Here is a 15241-nt window from a genome sequence, read left to right as displayed (position 1 = left end):
CAAGAAGCAAGTTTTCTACTCTTAGCCTGTTCGAAATCTGGTTTGGACTGATTACTAACTGCTTTACAATTGTTGCAAGCTTTTTTGTAGGCAGAAAATGTAACTGACGAATTGGAAACAAGCCAATTACGATATGCAACATTCTTCTCTTGAACAGCCTTAGCACATTTATTGGAAAACCAAGGTTTAGATAAAGGACGAGATTTTAAAGTGGAGTGTGGGATAAAGGATTCCATTCCTGCAAGAATAATTTCACTGACACGATCTGAGCAAATGTTGACATCAGAAGTTTTGAAACAGTAATCCGACCAAGGAAAAGAAGAAAAGAAATCTCGCAGGCCATCCCATTTTGCATTCTTGTAATGCCAAACAACAAGAGGTTGGGAATAGCCATGAGATATAGGTCCCATTGGAGAAGAGACAATCACCAAGTCGTGATCTGAAGTGCCTAAAGGACCTCTTACTTCGACCGTGTACTTAGAAGGATTGTTTGTGAGAAAAAGATCAAGCGTATTGGCTGTACGATTAGGATTGGCCGGTATTCTTGTAGGTAAATGAACAATCTGTGCTAGTTCATTAGTAATTGCAAAAGCCTCAGCATCTCGACCTGCTGGGTCGGTGTGACTAGAAAACGGAAGCCAGCTGGAGTTGTGAACATTAAAATCACCAAGGAAAATTACCTCACTGTTAGGAAAGTTGTACTGGAGAAAGTCAAATTGCAAAGAGAGAGAGAGGAAGTCAAAGAGCTCCATGTGATTAGTGGAGTTGGGGAACGGTAGAGACAACAGATGAATTTCACACAATGAGGTAGAGAGATTTTTAGCCAGAGAAGCTCAAAGAGAGGAGATTCCAAATTGCCAAGTCTCTGACAGGGAATATCAGAACGGACAATAAGCACAAGTACCACCTTTGAGGCGAAAGGAATCATACAGGGAATAATTTGGGCATATGAGATGAGCAGTAGTTGAATCAACCGATAACTGTGATTATGTCAGAAAAAGTACATGGGGTTTGGCAGACTGCAAGTAGAAAAGGACATCATTGAGATTAGAATTGAGACCATGTATATTTGTATGAAGTAATTAAATTTTTGGATATCGCATACACATGGTAAGAATATACCGAAATCCTTGACATAATGTGGCCTCAACAATGCCCACCATGCATACACACTACTCGGACTCCCTCTAGTCACTATCTGGCAGAGTAGAGGTAGGCATATATTATATATTATAATATATCTCTTTGCAGTAGCAAAACATACAATATTCACTGCCACCTCTCTAAGAAGCCTTCCTGTGTCGATATTGGATATAGTGCTTGCAGTTTCACTGCAGAAAATTACGATCTCTTGTCTCAAGGGTGAAAACACCCTCGAGACAAACACCCTGCTCCTTTTTACGAAGCAGCTCGATATACTGCATCACACGCCATGACTATGGCAGCTACTATGTGGGGGAAACTGCCAGGAGACTCCAGATATCTCAGAACATGAGAGGGCCATCCGGACTGCTGATTCTGAGCACTCTGCAGTTGCAGAACACTATTGGTCCATGCAACACGACCTAAATCCACGGCACGATACCAAAGTCATTGACTACTCACATCGCTACCACCAACGGTTGTGGCTCAAGTCACTTCCTATATCTGGTTGCCATTGTGTCCTCAATCACAAAAGAGGCGGGCACATACACCCAATCACGGAGGCAGTTGTCTTACAATGTGAAGAGCTTTAGCATGCACCCTACATTTGCAGCAACAATTACCTGGTTCTACCCAGTGAATGCTCCTACCATTACGTGCACCATCCTTGTGCATGCTTTTTGTTTGTCTGGCATAACCACGCCTGGCACATTCTTCATCCCATTGTAACGTTTTTATGTGTTTTACAGCTGAAGAAGTCTCGAAAGCTTCTGTGCTTATTTTATTTTATTATATTTTGCCTGTATTAACCCATTTTTAATTTTCAATAAACCATCTTTACTGTTTTCCGGATGGACAATACATTTACTTTATTAGTATGGAACAAGAGGCCTCTTCACCTTTATATAATATTCACTTTATTGGCGAACATTTTACATAATATTTTAATTATTAATTAAAATTTTTAATTGTTTAAAGTTTTTAAAGTTTTAAGTTTTTAATTATTGCTGAATTAAAAAGAGCAATATATAATATGTGAAAAGTTTGCTAGTAGTTACTGCGGAGAGACTTTTCAGTCAACCCGTATAACATATTAAGAATATAAAGGATAATTTTCATTGTACCCAGTGCATTATAATACTGTACTGTATTTTAACATTGCAACAGTTGCCTATTGCCTATTTTCTAGCAGGGATAAGGAGGTGATTATTCCCTTGTATAAGGGAATGGTTTAGGCCACACCTTGAGTACTGTATACAGGTCTGGAAGCCTCATTTCAAAAAAGGATGTAGAGCTGCTGGAACGAGTACAGAGAAGGGCAACAAGATTAGTGAATGGAACAAAGGGTTGCTCTTACGAATAAAGGCTTAAGTTTTGCAAATTACAGTGTCTGGAGTCTAGGCACTGGCAAGGTGATCTGATAGAGGTGTATAAAGCCTTGAATGGTTTGAGCATGCTCAGTGCCGATGGGATTCTTCCTCTTGCTCAGAATAATCACCTGAGAGGGCATAAATTCAGATTGAGGAAAGACAGATGTAGGATAGATGTGTGGAAATTTGCCTTTAGCCAGCAGGTAGTTGGTTGGTGGAACAGACTTCCATCCCTTGTTGTGGAAGTTGATAGCCTAAATAAATTTAAGGCTCATCTGGGCAGGTATTTTGAACGAATGGAGGGAGGTGTGAAATGGAAGTGTTTTTTTTTTTTTTTTTTTGGCTGATGCTGCATAAGCTTGCTTTCTTGCATCGTATGCCTCTATTAATGCTAATACTATTAATGTTATGGTGAAAGATTGGTTGATTTAGTCAAGTATTTAGTGTGCAGCATTTAAGGCTTATTATAAAAATAGCTTTTAAATTATTTAAAAGTTGTTTTTATAATACATATTATAAGCTGTTTTTATATTAATAAGCCTTATTTTCAAAAAAACAAAACTTTTATTAATTCTTCTGAAAAAAAAAAAAAAATAAAGAAATATAGACAAAATATGAACATTAAACTTGTCAGTCTCCTTCATTTACCATTTAAAAACATTAAAGTATGCAAAATTCAAACATGCCTGTGCACGTATTTCTTCTTATTATGCTATATAAATATTTAAATATTTAAAAAAATATATGTATGTAGTATTCAGGATATTATTAGTCACTTTTATTTAAAACTTTATTTCAAATTCAGTGTATTATGTGAAGCATGTGAAATTTGAAAATAATGCATCTTGAAACCTGTCGATCAAGAATGAATATTGGGTTTTGTGTTTTCATGTTTATTATGCAAAAGTAATAACGAATCCTTCAAAAAAAAACACTAGCTATTTATAGCACTGGTGGGACAGTAAAGCAAAGTGACCTTGATCTCTGGAAACAAACACAAAATTTGAAGCTTAGTGACACCAGTACCTGTTTTGTGGTGTGGTACCTGGCAGGCTGCTGCATGCAAATTACTCTGCAAAAACCGTAAAAAATCGCTTCCAAAAACCATCGAAGTTGGTTTTTGGAAGCGATTTTTTACGGTGGTTTCACAAAAACCATCGTAAAAAGCGATGGTTTCACAAAAACCATCTGTGTTCAGAAAGGTAGAAAATATTTCCTATTTTAATCTTTAACAACAGTTTTGGAGCAGCCTGATAGTTCATCTGCAATCACTGCTGAGTTAACCTGGCCGTAGTGGTGGCACTCCAGAGTAGCAAAAACAGCAGCAGGTCTCATACATGGGCCTAATTTCTGGAAAATGTTTTCAGTTTTTTTTTTAATTCTGCTTTAACAATGCAATATTTCATCTTTGTTTAATGGATTCAATACTTATTGTATAACTTTTTAAGTTTTAATAAAAACATTAAAACTTTTAAAATGGCATGAAGAACCTTTTATTTAAAAAAAAAAAATATATATATATATAATTATAATTATTGATAAAAAAGTAAAGAAAGTTAAAACGAAAGTAACTGTAACTAATATGTAAATAATATTTATGAGTCAATGCAGTTGCAAGCAATCATGCAATGCACCCATAATGTCTATAATATTACGGATAATATAAAGAAAATAAATACAACAATAATACCATCAGGGACCTAAGACAACGCAAAAAAAAAAAAAAAAAAAAAAAAATTATTATCGCTTTTTACCGACAATCTAGATGACGTCAACTGGGGCCAACCACCCAGTTGACGTTTATTTTCGGCCTATACCGGTTTATATTTGGTTTAGATTTAAATTACTTAGCATATATTGATCATCACAGAAACAGAGAACCTTGTCGTTTTTTGCCTTCATTCTGGGTGGTTGGCCCCAGTTGACGTCATCTAGATTGTCGGTAAAAAGCGATAATAATTTTTTTTTTTTTTTTTTGCGTTGTCTTAGGTCCCTGATGGTATTATTGTTGGATTTATTTTCTTTATATATCCGTAATATTATATATATATATATATATATATTAATTCTGCAGAAAATTACAAAAAAGCTTTAGAATAAAATACAAACATCGCTCTTTTAGGCCCTTCCATTTTCTAGCGTAAAAGACTTCTAATTACGCAAAATTTTAAACATGCACATATGAGGTGTGGCAGTAAAGTTCTTGAACTGATACTGTTCTGGTCATGTTTGGTGAATTTGAAAATAAACAAAAGTAACATGTTGTAGTTCAAGCTTCCTCCAACAGTTGGTGGTACAGAGATTGTCCAGTAGGACAAACAAACAGTTTCATTAGTAGTATTAACATTCTGTCTTGATTTGCAATGGAGCAGCAAATTGTAAATTTTACTTTAGATTGTGAAAATCTGCAATAGACACTTACAGAATGTTAACTGTTTATGGTGGTGAAATTTTGTCGTACTAGTGTGTTTGAATGTCCATCAAGGATGGACATGAGGATGTATGACCCAAGAAGTGGGCATCTGTCAACTTCTCGAAATGAGGACAGAGTTGCAAAAGTTCAAGAAATTGTGACAAGAGATCGTTGTTTGACCCTCAGAATGATGGCTGATGAGTTGGATATGAATAAGATGATTTGTCAAATTCTGCATGAAGATTTAGGGAAGAAAGGCTGTGCAAAATTTATGCCTTACAAACTTGTCCCCAGACAATCCTAATTTCCTTGAATCCCACTGGAAATGAGTATTGGGTGTTTCAGTGTGACCCAGAGACAAAATGTCAGAATATGCAGTGACTTCAAAATCATCACCAAGGCCCAAAAGTTTCATTTACAGAAGTCCAGGATCAAGACAATGATGTTTTTTGGCAAACGGTGTGAGTCACAAAGAACGTTTTTCTGAAGGGGGGGGAAGAGAATGAGAGAGAGAGAGAGTGAGAGTGAGTGAGTGAGTGAGTGTGTGTGTGTGAGTGTGTGTCAGTGATGCATTCCATGTACAGGTGCTTCAAAGAATATTGAAGTGCATTTCCCAGGTGGGAATGCACTTTTGAGAAAAGTGCAGCTGGTTGTTGGTTCATGAATGTGCCCCTGCACATTCCACACTTTTTTTTGTAAGGGCTTTGTCTATAGGTCATACTGAAACAACCAAAGCTCATCATCCATCTCATGATCTAGTACCAGCGAACTTTCTTTTTCCCAAGGTGAAAATTTTCCTCAAAAGAAAGATTTCAGGATATTGAGGACATAAAGAAAACTATAACTGCCGAAATGAACATCATCTCTTTCGAGCTCTTCATTGACTCTTTTCAGAAACTTTTAGAATGGTGTAATAAGTACATTCAGTTAGGTGGTGATTACTTGGAATAAAAATAAAGCCATTTTTGAGTTTCTTCGCTGTTATTTTTATCACCAGTTCAGGAACTTTATTGCTGCACCTTGTATATTTCAGTTATTATGTATATATATTGTTGTTTTCATCAACAACAATATACATAATAAGTTCAGTCACAGCTGACTTTTGGAGACTATGGGTGAGCTGCTTCCATGCTATCTGGTCTTCAACAGATTCTTTCTAGTCCTTCATGCTCATGCCAGTGTTGAGCTAGCATGTTCTTTCTCTATCCTCTTCTCCTTGTTCCACTGACCTTTCCTAGCGTTACCGATTTTTCTAATGAATTGGATCACATTATGTGACCGAAATAGGTCAATCGTAGCTTGGTGATCTTGGTTTCCAGTGATGTTTCTGGCTTGATGCGATCCAAAACCTCTCTGTTCATTACTTTCACTATCCGTGGTATGCAAAGAAGCTTTCTCCAGCACCAAAGATCAAAAACGTTAATTTTTCTTCATCTGCATTTTTCATTGTCCAGCTTTTACACCCATAAGTTGTTATGGGAAACACTATAGCAGCGCTTCCCAAACTTTTTAGTCATGGAACACTTTTCATCTCACAATATATTTACCGAAAACTTGTATATTTACAGAACACTTATGAAACAAGTTTACAGGAGCCAAAGAACTGTTTGCTAATACAATCAGTTCTGCTGTAATGTGGTACGTGTTCCTAAAAATCTCTGCCTTATGGTATTTCGCACATTAAAAACAACAGGGCTAATGGGGAAAATAGAGATAGAGGCAGAGCACTCAAAAAAAATGTCCAGTTTGGAAAATAAAACAATAAAAAAAAAAAAAAAAAAAAAAAAAAAATTCAGAAACCCAATAAAATTGCTAATACAGTTTAAACATCATAAATTTTTATAAATAAATAAAATATTACAGTAAATATAGCACTATCTTGACAAGATACCTTGTATTGGTTGGAAACCACGTATGCTCATGTATATAGCTTAATTAATACTGTAATATATGCATACTAATTGATATTTCTGTTCATTGACTTTTTTTTTTTTGGATTGTAAAATTTAAAACAGTAAAAAAGATAAGCAGTCAGTAACGACCAACGTGGCATGCATAAATTGCACAAGTGAGGTACAGAATTAACAAGTTTACAAAGCTTAAAAAATAGGGATGAAGAGAAGATTCTGAGAATTTATATTTTTTATATGATTGAAGATTTCATGAGAGGGGAAACACATTTCACCATAATAACATAAAACCCACACTATCGGTATTATCACAAATGCAAAAAGATTGAGTTTACTACCCATTTATAATTAGATTGCACTAACAGAAAAGCCCAATAAACCAGGAACTGAAAATTGTTTTTGTTTTATGGTAGTGACCTCCAGAAATGTACTCCTCTGCTCACGCTATCACGCCTCATGAAATTTCTATTTGAATAGAAAAATGTAAGCTCCTAAAAACATGAGTTAGCCTACAATATCACCTGTTATCTTGTGAATACAGCGAATGACAACGGTGTGTTTCCGACCACTACAACTACAGTAAATGTGAAATATAGCTCTCACACATTTGACGTTTGACATTTTTTAAGCTTTGTAAACTTTTATGTATTGCTGTGCAGGTCGCTATGTTCCGGTTGGTGCCGGGTTTTGCATTTACCTGGTGTTACTTGTAAACGAAATCACACATGGGCCAACCCGAAAATCACGTTATACTCGCATTGTTCCGTAATGTATCAGTCGCATTGGAGTAAATTTGCATTGCTAAAATGTGCGTTATACCAGAACTCACTGTATTTTATTATACACTGTGCATCAGGAGCATCTTTATTTCCAACTAAACTTACTTCCTTGTATAAATTTTTTCAATAATTATTAATATTTAGAAATATTATTTCTAAAATATGTGACCATAGATTTGTGGATGGAAAAAGGAACTTTAAAACGAGAAGCAAAGTACTTCTAGTAGTGCAACTGTGGTCGATGAAAATGAACACAGTATTTTCACACTTCAAAGTGAGGATGAACAATCGCAGCCTTTTGTTCCCCAGAAATCCGAAGTGAGAAAACAGGAACCAACTAATAAAAGGCCAAAACGAAAGTATAATGACAGTTATTTGAATTTCAGCTTTACATGTATTGGAAATGAAGATGCTCTTGATGCACAGTGTGTCCTATGTAATAAAATATTAGCAACAGTTCTTTGTCTCTCGCTAAACCTGTATTTCGTAAGAGTTCTGTGAATATGTTGTGAGATGAAAAGTGTTCTGTGACTAAAAAAGTTTGGGAAATATTACACTATAGCATTAACCATTCTGATCTTTATTGTAAGGCTGACGTCTTTGTCTTTCCAGATCTTTTCCATGCTCATCATTGCTCTGCATCCAAGTGAAATCCTTCTTTTAATTTCAGGGCCAGATTCTCTGCCCCATCTTAGATCCAACAAAGATGAACTCCCAGACAGATTCAACCTCTTCATTGTTAATTTTATCTTCTCCAGTCCCAGCTGTTGTCATAATTTTTGTTTTCTTGATTCTGAGCTCTAGTCTCACTTTTTTGTTCTCATCTTTAACCATTAAAATCAGTTGTATTAGATCTTCCACATTTTCTGCAAGCAGAGTTGTGTATCATCAGCATATCTTAAATTATTGACGTTTCTGCTGCCAATTTTCACTCCGATTTCTGACTCATCCAAGTACAATTTCTTGATAACTGATTCTGTATACAAATTAAATAAAAATGGCGATAAGATACAGCCCTGTCGCACACCTTTTCCAATTTCAAACCAGTTTGTATCTCCAAATGTTGTTCTGACAGTTGCTTCTTGGTTGGTGTACAATGATCTTATTAGTTCAATCAAGTGTGCCAGTACCTCCAATTCTATCAAAGAATTCCACAATTTTTCATGTTCAACACAATCAAATGCTTTGGTATAGTTGATGAAACACATGTATACATCTTTCTGAAATTCATAGGCTTTTTCCATGATCCAATGGATGTTTGCAATGTGATCACTAGTGCCCCTTCCTTTGCAGAAATCAACTTGGACATCAGGAAGCTCTGTTTCTATGATTCTGTACAATTGTGCTTGAATGATTTTGGATAGAATCTCACTTGTGTGTGATATCAAGGCTGTGCGGTACGGTATTGTACGGTAGTTAAAGCAATTTTTGGGTGTTTTCCTTCTTCAGGATTGGAACGAACACCGAACTCCTCCAGTCTTTTGGCCACATATTGCTTTTCCAGATCTCCTGGCACAAAGCTGTGATAACTGTAATTTCCAAAAATGTTAACAATTCTGTTGGTATTCCACCAATTCCAGGCATTTTACTCCTTGGTAGTTGTTGCAGTGCCCATATTACCTCTTCCTTTAAAATATCTGGTTCCTCTAAAGTATCTAGTTCATCCTGCCCTTTCGCTTCAATCTGTTGATGTTTGCTTTTATTTACATACTCCTGATATCTTTTCTTTATTCCTTGTTGATCTCAGTTCATTTCCATCTCTGTCTTTTATTGAACTCTTACAAGTAGTGAGTGGTGTCTGGATCTTCTTTATTTGTGCGAAGAGATCTCTCTCTCTCTCTGCCTTATTTTGTTATTATCTTCCATTTCTTTACAACAGTTTCATTCCAGTATTTTTTCTGGTCTTTTCTGGCTGCCCTTTGGAATTCTGCCTTAAGCCTTGTCTCATCTCTTTATCTCCAGCAGATTTAGCTTTTCTTCTTTTTTAGCAATTTTGATGGTTTCTTCTGACAGCTACTTACTTGATTTTGCATGTTTTTTGTATGGGATGTATTGCTGTGCTGTGCTGTTTGTGACGCTGTTTCTTGTTTCCTCCCAGAGTACATCTGGTTGCCTTTCCTTGTAGTTAAATGAGTCGAATCTGTTTGTTATCATGACTGAATACAGTGGTGAAATTTTATCTGTCATATTTCCGAGGTGCAGCATTCGTTTTGATGTTACAGAACTTGAGCCTGATTTTGGCTTCTAAGAGTTGGTGGTCCGAGCTGCAGTCTCCACCAGGTAACGTTTTCACTGAAAAAAAGTGTTTTTCCATTTTTAACTGCACATGATGTAGTCAGTTTGGGGATGTCTGTGTACACAAATGTCACTTAGGTTGGATCAACCATGTGTTTGTAATTCTTAATAGATTTTCTTGACAGAACTGCACCAGACAGTTTGCTGCCACATTCCTATCGTCCAGACTAAATTTGCCAATGACCCCATCTTCTTCTCTGTCTCCTATTTTCACATTGAAGTCCCCAAGAACATAGTCTTTTTTGGTGTTTGGTTCAGTGTGCATCCTGAGCTTCAGCATAATGTTCAATTTCATCTTCAGTTGCATCTGTTTTTGGGTGCATAGACTTCAAGAAATGTGATTTCAAGCTGTTTTCTATTAATGCGGATGGCCATTACTCTGTCACTTACTGATCTATAACTTTCAACTGATCTAGCAATGATATTGTTCACTATAAATACCACACCATTCTCCTGATTTTATTCATTCCCAGAATAGTAAACTGTAAATTCAACTGACTGAAAGTAGCCATTTCCCATCCAATTTATTTCACTGACACCAACGATTTTGGTCCTAACCATTTCTTTCTTAATGATATCCAGCTTTCCATGTTTCAAACTCTGAACATTCCATGTGCCAATCTTATGTGGTTTTGTATAGTGCAGACTGTTCTTTCCATCTTGTGCTGCCACAGCAAATAGGCCTTCTGAAGGCTTTAACTCAGTGGTTTTCAACCTTTTTTTTAATAACGGCACCCCTAAGTAATTGATTTTATTTTGCGCCACCCCTTCTCAATTTTCTGCCTGTTAGATCTGATTCTCTCTCTCTCTATATATCCAAATATATATATAATATTAAAAAAATATGTTATATGATATTTATTACAATAATATAATTATAAAAATTACATTTCATAATACAAATTATATATATACAGTATATAATTTTATTCTTTATATAGAGGTACTAAGTAAACATCAATTATAGATCACCACAAAATTAACACTTTTTATAATGAAATAAACATATAAATAAAAAAAATAATACGTTTTAAGTAACTTAAACCCAAATTACGTGGCACCCCTGGAATGTTGTTGCAGCACCCCGGTTGAAAACCACTGCTTTAACTGAATTGCATCATCCGTCCCCACAATACCAGAAACAGGTCACCACTCTTCTCCAGTAGCATTGATACTTTCCAGCCTGGAGGGTCCACCTTCAGGTATCATCTCGGATAAATTCTTGAGCTCGTTCATAAAGTTTTCTGGTGAAAAATACTGGGGTAGGCCCCCATTTAGCATTAGCATTAGAAAACGCACATGATGCAAGAAAGCAAGCTTATATAGCATCAGCCAAAAAAAAAAAAAGAAGAAAAAAAAAAACACCCTTCTCATTTCACCCATCTACTCCTAAATGTCTGTCTAGTTCTGCCTTGAATCCATTTAAGCTATCAACTTCTACAACAACAGATGGAAGTGTGTTCCGACAATCAACCACCCACTGACTAAAAGGCAAACTTCTGCACATCTATCCTACACGTCTTCCCTCAATTTGAATTTATGCCCTCTCAGGTGATTATTCTGAGCAACAGGAAGAATCCCATCAGCATTGAGCATGCTCAAACCATTCAAGGCTTTATACACCTCAGTCAGTTCACCTCACAGGTGCCTAGTCTCCAGACACTGCAATTTGCAAAACTAAAGCCTTTCTTCGTAAGAGCAACCTTTTCCATTTACTAATCTTGTTGCCCTTCTCTGTACTCATTCCAGCAGCTCTACATCCTTCTTAAAATAAGGCCTCCAGACCTGTACAGTACTCAAGGTGTGGCCTGACCATTGCCTTATACAAGGGGATAATCACCTTATCTCTTCTTGAAAAATTCCTGTATTTCTTTGACAATATACCGTAAGCTAATCTTGCAGACCGTCTGCACTGCTCAGAAAACTTCATATCTGCCTGCACAATTACCCACAGGTCCTTTTCATTCTCTACCACTGTCAGTGTAGTACCACACAGTTGATACGTTACTCTGGGGTTACTGCTTCCCATATGCAGTACTTTACATTTGTCAATGTTAAACTTCAGTTGCCATCTCTCAGCCTACCTTCTCAACTTTTCTAGATCCTGTTGCAGCAGCATACTGTCATTAGTGTTATTAACAACCCTGCCGACCTTCGTATCATCTGCAAACTTGGACATTAAGCCTGATATACCATCATCAATGTCATTAATAAATACAGAAAACAACAATGGACCCAACACTGAACCCTGAGGGACTCTACCAATAAAATTAGTCCACGAAGTGCAGTGTCCATTGTCTTCTCCCACTCAACCATCCCTTTATCCATAGTAGCAATTTGCCTCCAACGCCACATTGCTGCAATTTGTGCAGCAGTCTTCCATGTGCAATAGTATCAAAAGCCTTTCTAAGATCCAAATGTGATATCAAAATTATTCTTTGCATTCAGTTCCTTTGTGACCACATCATAGTATCCAATCAAATTAGTCAGACAAGACTTCCCCCTTAACAAACCCATGCTGTGTCCGAGCTATAACCAGTCTTGTCTTTATTCGTGCTTGTGACCGGTCTATGGATGAATTAACATCCATACTGCTAGATATACCACGTGGTTATAAAATGTTTCCCTATTCAGGAGACCGTGTGTCAAAACGGTTAGACGTGTATATGTATATGGTGGCATCTAGAACGCCTGTTCAATTCTGCCTCGTGTCTCTGTGAAGAGGAGAATCAACTGTAAATGGGCCAGAAATGTGTTGGTGTAGGTTTTTGTGCATTCTGTGTGTGTTCTGGCCACTTGGCTGGACAGATGATTCAGGGTGCTCGTCCACACCACGGGAAGGTGGGCCAGTTCCAGTAGAGCACGTAATCCCACCTAGTGATGCCAGAAGGTGGGCCGCCAGGATCCTCCGGGGCCCATTCCAGAGGAAAAGAAAGGAGAGAGAGAGAGAGAAAGAAAGAGGGGGGGGGGAATAAAAAGAAACCCAACCCGTGGCGCTGGTTGAAATAAAATATAACAAAAAAAGAAAAAACATTAGTGCTGGAAAAAGAAAAAAAAATGACACATTGGTGATAGTTGGAATAAAAAAAATAATAAAATTAAAAAAAATAATAAATAAAAAGAAAAAGAAAAGAGGCTGGTGCTGGTAAAAAAAAGAATAAAAAAAAACAAAAAAAAACAAAAGAGAGAGAGAGAGAGAGAGAGAGAGACTGTTGCTGGTAAAAAAAAAAAAATGGTGCTGGTTGACAAAAATAAAAAAAAGAAGAAAAAGTAGTCTTCAATAAGTATTCTTGTTTTCAGGATAATTCATATGTGGAACTGGTGACCTTTAGGGTCAGTGCAATTATAGTTCTTGGTACATGAACCATATATTGAATTTTGATGCAATTATGCTTAATTCATGAGCAGCCCAGCACTTCACAGAAATTTCTGAGCTTTCCCTAAAAGTATGTTTTGTCATCCAGGATAGCAGAGAAGCAAACTGTTGTCCCGCTTACACAGGTGTATTTGGTGAATTGTTTTGGCTCACTACTCCAGCATTGATTCTCTTTCTGCGAGCAAACACCTCGGAGGCAAAGTTCTGAAGAGCTGAGAGATGGTTCTTATTCTGTAGAAGAAATTCCTCCCACGCTGGAGAGAGATCTGGAACGTCAATTCAGAGCTTCACCCTAAGATCATCATAGATTGCACAGTTAAAGAGCAGGTGACTCCAATCTTCTGTATTCCTGCAGCTACAGAGATCGGTGTGATGCAAGCGAAACTGATAGTTTTTGATTGAGAGAGCCATGTCCAGTTACCAGAAAGGAAGTTTCCATAGTTAAGGAGCACCAGGTTTTAACCGGTTCAGAGAGTAAGGTCACATCAGGCAAGAATTTTCTTGTGACTGCTCCAAGTGGTGTCCCATCTGGTCTGCCAGATGCTAATTAGCTCGTTAAAGCATCTGGATTTCTCTTTTTTAGGATCTTTATTTAAATTTAGCTGGATATCAAGTAATTCTGAAGGTATTTGTTTTTTGTGTCGAAAGCAAGGGCCATGATAGATGACAAATAGATCCAACAGAAGGGACGCCGCAATAACTTGCACTGCAGCGGTGGAAACTGTTCTACAGACTCTGAGAATAGAGAGCAGCATGCTCCGCTGGATAGAATTCAGTTTTAACCTCATTTTGGAATTGGTATCCCGGTGAAACCAAGCTCCTGCTGCATAGGTGACTATGGGCAGGAAAACAGCATTATAGTAGAGAAAGAGTGAATTCCTAGAGAGAGACTCCGCTCCCCTCTGGAAATTCTAATAATTGACCCTGTGAATTTTTTGATTTTAGTACTTATGTGAATCAGATGAGAATAGAAGGAAAGCTTATGTCAATAATGACCCCAAGGAGTTTTGCCTCAGTGACAATAAGGAGCCGCTTGCCAAAAATTTTGACTTGGGGAGGCCGCTTGAGATCCAACTTAGATTTAAAAAGCATCATTTTTGTTTTCACTGAATTAATTTTAAGTTTGTTAGCCAATGACCAGGTGGAAAGGTCAGTTAAAATCTGGTTTGCATTCACCTCCAACACTGCACAAGAACTGCCTGAGACTACAATTGTCAGGTCATCGGCGAAAGCAAAAATTTTACAATTCTTGTGAGAGCAGCCCAGCCAGTCTTGAAGCACAGTGTTCCAGATAAGGGGCCCCAGGACCTTGGGGTACCCTCGAAAGATCTTCCTAGAGACTTGAAGAAATTTTGATTTGACAATTATTGAGCGGTCAGAGAAATAGCTTTGAAATAATTTGTACATATGAAAGGAGCATCTGGCAGACTGGAGACGTTCAAGTGCGCTGCCCCACCAGATAGTGTCGAAGGCGCCTCCGAAGTTGACCATAATAGCTAGTTCAAATTTGGATTTAGAATTTACAATGTGCCAGACAAAGTCAGACAAGGCCTCCTCGCAAGAATGATCTGAAGTGAAACCATATTGACAGGTGGAAAAGAGATTGTGCTGCTGAAACAGCTCTCTTCACCCCAGGTTATTCTTGCCTCCTCACAAGAATGTCCTGGGATGAAGCCATATTGACAGGTGGAAAAGAGATTGTGCTGTTAGTCAAAGAGCCATAAGCCACTCCAAGATCTTCCCAACATTAGCAAGCTGTGCAATTGGTCTGTAGGCATGTGGGTTTGGGGCAGGCTTATCTGGCTTTTTGATAAGATGGAGCAAAGATGCCTTCCATGAGGCATTTATTGAAGAGCAAGAGGAAGTAAAGGTCTTAATTTTAACAGTTGGAGAATGAACACACAATCATATCCATTTCTGGACCCTTCTTCACGTTGATCTTCTTGACCACCGAG

The 15241-nt window shown here is 37.3% G+C and overlaps 1 protein-coding gene across 1 annotated transcript in view; it reads left to right on the top strand.

The window, feature by feature from the left end:
* uex (metal transporter uex) overlaps window positions 1-15241 on the top strand; it is a 234450-nt gene that overhangs the window by 21704 nt on the left and 197505 nt on the right. The window lies entirely within an intron of this gene.

This window comes from Mastigoproctus giganteus, chromosome 11, assembly GCF_048544385.1.
Source record: "Mastigoproctus giganteus isolate SK-2022 chromosome 11, ASM4854438v1, whole genome shotgun sequence".
Lineage (NCBI taxonomy): Eukaryota > Metazoa > Arthropoda > Arachnida > Uropygi > Thelyphonidae > Mastigoproctus > Mastigoproctus giganteus.
Note: the sequence above shows the minus strand (reverse complement) of the source record. Positions and strands in the feature narration are given on the sequence as shown.